Genomic DNA, 7,210 nt, shown 5'->3' on the forward strand with positions numbered 1-7,210 from the left:
ATTTTGGTTGATTTGGTCGTTTAGGTGATTTTGGCCGATTTGGCCATTTTGCTATTTTCTTCATTTCGGTCGTTTTGGTTATTTTGGTCGATTTGGTCGTTTTTGACCAATTTGGACGTTTTGGTTGATTTTGTCATTTTGGTCGATTTGATAATTTCATAATTGTCATTTTGATCGATTAGGTTTATTTGGACATTTTGGCTGAATGAGTTGTTTTGCCCATTTTGGAAAATTAGGTAAATTTGAGTAATTTTGCTGTTTTGTTTAGCCAAATAAAAGCGGGATATAAGTTTGTTGAAAATAGATCAAATTGAGTGTCTTAAGAAATTTATAAATGTCAGACATTTTTCTAAAATTTAAAACACATTTTTATTAATATATCAACAATTTTGCAATGTTTTCCAATTCAAACATTGTTCGATCAACAAATCATAAAAAAAAATGATTTTGTAATTTTGGATGATTTGGTTGTTTTGGCTATTTTGGTCGATTTGGTTATTTAGTCAAGGTTGGTCGTTTTAACAAATTTGGTCGTTTAGTCATTTTGGTTGGTTTGGTCGTTTATTGGTCGATTTGGACATTTTGGTCATTTCGGTCGATTCAGTCGTTTTGGTAATTTTGGTTGTTTTGGCTATTTGGCCCTTTTTACGAATTCGTCATTTTGGTAATTTTAGTCGTTTTGGTCATTTCGGTCATTTCGGTTATTTTGGTCGAGTTGATCTTTCGATCGATTATTTCTATTTGGCCATTTTGGTTGATTTGGTAATTTTGGTAAATTAGGGCAATTTGTTCAATTCGGTAATTTTGATCGATTTGAATGATTTGGCTATTTTGATAAGCCAAACAAAAGCGGGATATAAACTTATTTCATATTTATTCTACTTAAAAAAGCTTTTACTATTTTTCACACTTTTATTCCCATTCAAAACTGAAAGAAAAACATTTCAAATCATAAAAACACCATCTGGGAAATGTTAAAATCACTGAACTATTTACGCAAAAATGAATTTAAAAATTGAAAAATTGACTAAAAAAAAGAAAACAGTGATCATTGTTACAATTTGAGAAATGAGGAGAAAATTTCTAAAAAAATATTGTGCAGATAAATTATGGAATGATGATTTAGTAAACAATATTAAAATATTTTTTTTTGTGCTGGGCATTTTTTCTCCTGAAGTCTTTTTAAAATGCACAAATGAATTGTTGTAGACACAAATGTATACTTATAACATGAAACTGTCCCCTATAAAAAAATTAAAGTCATTTTGAATTGCAAATTTGCAACATATTTTCATTGTTACTTTGCAATGAAGTTTTTTGGAATATTGTAAGAAGAAGACTTTAAATCTGAATGTCATTTTGGAGAAATATAAAAATTTAAATTTCAATTTATTTTATTGATATTCAATAAACTCACAATTTCGTTATGTTTTTAATCATGATTTGTACTAAGTTCATTTTGATGCAATCGGATATTTTAACAAAGGATTTGGCAATAGAAGAAAAAAAATATTAAACATAACCTTCATGATTTGCTAAGGAAAAATATAGAAATAGAAAAGCTTAAAACTAAATTTAGGCCGTTGCAAATATTTTTCAAAGTTTATGTCGCCCCCCCCCCCTTCAAAATCGGTCCGAAAAATCAGGGGGCAAAAAAATTTTTTTTTCAAAAAACTTCAAAATTTTAAAGGAAATAGAAGTATAACCAACTGAAAACAATTAGAAATGCATTTTCCAGCGTTTAAATTCATATTTAGCATGTCTGGGATCGATCAAAAATATTTTTAATTTTTGTGGAATTCCAATATACAGCACCGCAAAAAAAAATTTTTCGTCGAAAAAACAAAACTCTTTAATACTTTGATATTTTGAAAACTAATGATTGCTTAACAACTGGGCAGGTGTAAAATGCATTTTAAAACACTTTTTGCATTCTAATGTTGCGATTATGGCTTGTAATTTCAATTTTTATATTTTTTTATTTTTTTGCCCCCCCGCTTGACCCCGACCAGAGTTGAGGGACACAAACTTTAAAAAATATTTGCAACGGCCTTAATATAATAAATATATTATTTAAAAAATGCATTACAAGGTTACTCCCTCGAATCACATCAAACTCTACAGGTTATGAGATCAAACGTTTTTATTATGACTTTATTTCCGGATTTTCATAGAGAACAATGTTTAATCACTCAAAGCACACTGCAACAAATTCATCAACCATCGCACTCCCGCATTAAATGCATCTTGCATTCACTTTTGAGAACAAAAAAACCATCCCGCGTGTCCGCTGCAGATAATTCCGAGAACTGCGACTGCCTCTCTCTTGAGAAGAAAAAGCTTGTCCGCATCGCGTCAGACGACAAACTGTGGTCCACGAGACAATGTTGGCTACAGCGCAGAACCCAGCTGCCAGCCGTCTTGGCCACTTCCACCGGAAGACATTATTTGTTTTCGAGCTGTGTTTATATTAAATGCCTAGCCCCTGGAACTACGCAGCGGCCGTTTATAGTAAAGTTTGCTCATTTCCTCATTTTCTAGCTTGATGCAGTTCTTGGAGCTGGGTCTTGGGACGTTCAGCTTGAAGCCATGACAGCTCATGGAAAAATGGAGTGAATGAAACCGAGAGGGGGCGGTAAATGCTCTCGAGAAATTAAGCCATCGGAAGTGGGTTATGAATTATGAGACGGATTAAAAGTGGAAGTTCTAGGTGCCCGGTTTATTTGCATTAATTTAGAATGAGTGCCTTTTAACGCAACGTTGGCTCCAGCGACAACGGTTGAAGAAACTGTTCTTCGGTAGAAAATTTCTGATTGCACGGAAAGTTTTCATCAGAAACAGAATTTTAGTTTGATTTTCACGCCACATGAGTTTTTACGTTAAAAATACTTTAAAAACATTGTAATTTTTTCTAAATTAAATTTCAAACAGGGTCACAAGTTTTCGTGATAACAATACACTGAACGATTTTTTCCGTGTTCTCCAAGATTTCCATTTTTTGCCTTTTACGTGCATTTCAAAGAAAAGGGCTACCATTAATGGAAGGGGAAAACAAAATAAAGCTTTCTCTTAATGCTCACCGATAGCATCCAGCTGGTGTGCGGGAGTTGAAAAGCCGTTCCATTCAGTGAGCATTGCCCGAAACATTCACCGTGAATTGGCTTTAAATTTTTATGTGTCCATTTTTCGCATCAAAATTCCCCCAGCTCAAAAAGTCACTGCCGGACTGTGAATCTTTGTTGGTCATTTTGCCCACATAATTTAACCATTCTCAATATCACCACCACCAGCTTAAGCTCGTTCGACCGTGACACCAATAATGCACTTTTTGAGAAACCCCCGACCTCATGTGGCTCCACACGAGACCATATCAGAACCCATTTTCTAAGTGAGAAGTGTAAATCTCGCCTTCAGCTATTGCCAGTCAGCGTGTGGGAAGTGGTGTAATAACAATTCCATTTTCCTTTCTGTGACTACTCGCCAACGTGGGGTTCACGATGACCGATTGAAATGATAGCCGCTCGACGCTGATGACGACGATTACGACTGGGATGACAGCGGGACTTTTCGAAACGGAAGAAATATGCACTCAAAATGTCTTTTGAGGTTGGGTTAACCCTTTTGGAAGATGGTTTTAAAAATAGTAATATAAAACTTTTTCAAAATTGAGTTGATTTAAAAGCAGAGTTTCTACTTGTTCTGCGCAATTTGGTTTTCATAAAATAAATTTCAATGCATTTTTTTGTATTAACGTAACTTTTAAACACATTTTTGCACATTTGAGACATTCTGCTTTTCGTACTTCAACACGATATTTTTTTTAAATATTTTTTGGGTTATCATTATATTCTATGGTATAGTTTTATTGACAATTCAGTTTTTCATTAAAAAATACTATGAGTTATCGTAATCTTCTGAAAAAAGCATAATTATGACTTTTTGTAGATAACTGGGTGAGCTCTACTATGATCAATTCTAAGGCATCTTTACAAAAGGACGTAACTTTGAGCGTTTTCAAGCAAAGTAACGTCCTTAAAAAAAACCTTAGAATTTTTAGCAGTTCTTCGAATTTATAAAAAAATCATCGCATTTGTGTTGAGTTTGTATCTTTCATTTGTATGATTCTTTTTTTTTTGTTTTTTCAACATCATTCACAAGATGCACCTTAAAAACTGAAAAAAAAAGTTGGTATAAAACTTTATTTTTATTATTTATAACTAATTTTGAAAGATTAACATCGTTCTCGGAATTATGATTACAAATAAAAATAGAACGAATCCGCTACAATTGCATTCTTTATTGTTATAGAATGTGATTTATCTCAAATTAAATTAGTAAATGTTAATATTTCATCAAGAAAAAATTCTCGTTTTTATTCTGACATAAAAAATAGTACATGATTATGTTATTTATATAACCGGGTAATTCTCCGCCAACTCACACAGCAGTTGCCCCGACCCCTCTTCGATTTGCGTGAAACTTTGTCCTAAGGGGTAACTTTTGTCCCTGATCACGAATCCGAGGTCCGTTTTTTGATATCTCGTGATGGAGGGGCGGTACGACCCCTTCCATTTTTGAACATGCGAAAAAAGAGGTGTTTTTCAATAATTTGCAGCCTGAAACGGTGATGAGATAGAAATTTTGTGTCAAAGGGACTTTTATGTAAAATTAGACGCCCGATTTGATGGCGTACTCAGAATTCCGAAAAAACGTATTTTTCATCGAAAAAAACACTAAAAAAGTTTTAAAAATTCTCCCATTTTCCGTTACTTGACTGTAAAAATTTTTGGAACATGTCATTTTATGGGAAATTTAATGTACTTTTCGAATCTACATTGACGCAGAAGGGTCATTTTTTCATTTAGAACAAAATTTTTCATTTTAAAATTTCGTGTTTTTTCTAACTTTGCAGGGTTATTTTTTAGAGTGTAACAATGTTCTACAAAGTTGTAGAGCAGACAATTACAAAAATTTTGATATATAGACATAAGGGGTTTGCTTATAAACATCACGAGTTATCGCGATTTTACGAAAAAAAGTTTTGAAAAAGTTACTTTTTGCGTTTCTCTTTGTTTCGTCGTCCGTGTCTATCGCGGGTGACCATGAACGGCCATGATCGATGACGACCAACTTTTTCAAAACTTTTTTTCGTAAAATCGCGATAACTCGTGATGTTTATATGCAAACCCCTTATGTCTATATATCAAAATTTTTGTAATTGTCTGCTCTACAACTTTGTAGAACATTGTTACACTCTAAAAAATAACCCTGCAAAGTTAGAAAAAACACGAAATTTTAAAATGAAAAATTTTGTTCTAAATGAAAAAATTACCCTTCTGGGTCAATGTAGATTCGAAATGTAAATTAAATTTTCCATAAAATGACACGTTCCAAAAATTTTTACAGTCGAGTAACGGAAAATGGGAGAATTTTTAAAACTTTTTTAGTGCTTTTTTCGATGAAAAATACGTTTTTTCGGAATTCTGAGTACGCCATCAAATCGGGCGTCTAATTTTACATAAAAGTCCCTTTGACACCAAATTTCTATCTCATCACCGTTTCAGGCTGCAAATTATTGAAAAACACCTCTTTTTTCGCATGTTCAAAAATGGAAGGGGTCGTACCGCCCCTCCGTCACGAGATATCAAAAAACGGACCTCGGATTCGTGATCAGGGACAAAAGTTACCCCTTAGGACAAAGTTTCACGCAAATCGAAGAGGGGTCGGGGCAACTTTTCCTGATTTCGTGTGAGTTGGTAGAGAATTACCCAACCACGTTATTTTTTATGTGACTTTTGATTCATACGACTTATTGAAATGTTTAGTTTGCTTTTGATAGCAGAGTACTTGTAAATTAAAGCAAGTTAATTTTTATGTTTAAACACAACAATTTGCTTCTAGAAATGTTAATTTATGTTTTATGAATAGCTTGAAATATTCATATTTTGTTGTTTCAATGTAACATATTTTATAATAATTATGATTTTTTGTGTTATGCCGTTTCAAATATTTTTCACCGGTGTTAAGAAACGTGGGGCTTATAGAAAACCTAGATGTTTATATAACAAAAGATCGGAAATGTTTTACCTTCTCCTATGGCAAATAGGAGGACTTGCGAGGCCAGCGGATTTTTCAACGACCGGGTTGGTACGAAATTTCGGAGGAAAATCAATTCTTTCGATACTTTGTCCCTCAAAACGGGGTTCAAGCCGCTCTGTCCACTCTTGAATGTTTATTTAGTAATTCTATGGTAATGTAATGACAATCAGTTGAATTAAAATGTTTGAAAAATTATGTATATATAAGTTTAATATAAAATTTAAAAAGTAATATTTTTTTTAAACTAAGCTGTTAAAAAACTTTCTAACAAACCAAATTCTTTTCTAAATTGATTAAGAGTAACTATTTTGGGCTTTGACTCGGGACCATCCATAAACCACGTGGACACTTTTTTGGGAATCTGTCTCCCACCCCCCTCGTGGACAATTGTCCATACAAAAAAAAAACATTTTTGTATGGATCGTGGACAATCGCTGTACCACCCCCCCCCCCCTAAATTGTCCACGTGGTTTATGGATGGTCCCCTCCCAAATTATTATGATTTATCAACAAAAACATCGTTTTCATTGAAATTTCTCATGTTGCACAACATATTTTAATGGGTTTTTTTCATTTTGTAAAGTATTTGCTATGGAAATTTTCATAAAAATCATTCTTTATTGAGCTTTTTGCAGCAAAAGGTGTAGAAATTATATGAAGTAATTTTTGATTGCAAGTTTCATTCTACATCTTATACTAGAGTCAACATTATTTTTGGGTTTATTTTTCATGCTTTTAAAGATAAATCTAGAAACTGGCAACACTGCCAAATGAATTTAATTGCTTTTAAAAATGTTATTTTTTGTCATCTAGTACGGATTTTGTTTTCAGACTGGTTATTTACCGCAATAATTTTTGTGTGGGAAAAATTGAATTAAAAACATGAATATTTTTTTAAAATTGTAACAGTTTATTTTCAGAAGTTCTAAGAAGTCCTAACAACTTAGCCCAAGACATCAAATCGATCAAAAAATCCGTTCAAAATATTCATATTTTTAGTTATTTCAACAGTCAAATAAATAAATACAAAAAATATTGTTGTCCGAAGTCTTAGAGAATTGGTCAAGGAAAAAATATTTCCATATATTTATTCAATAAATTATTTAAATTT

This window comes from Culex pipiens, chromosome 2, assembly GCF_016801865.2.
Source record: "Culex pipiens pallens isolate TS chromosome 2, TS_CPP_V2, whole genome shotgun sequence".
NCBI classification, from domain to species: domain Eukaryota; kingdom Metazoa; phylum Arthropoda; class Insecta; order Diptera; family Culicidae; genus Culex; species Culex pipiens.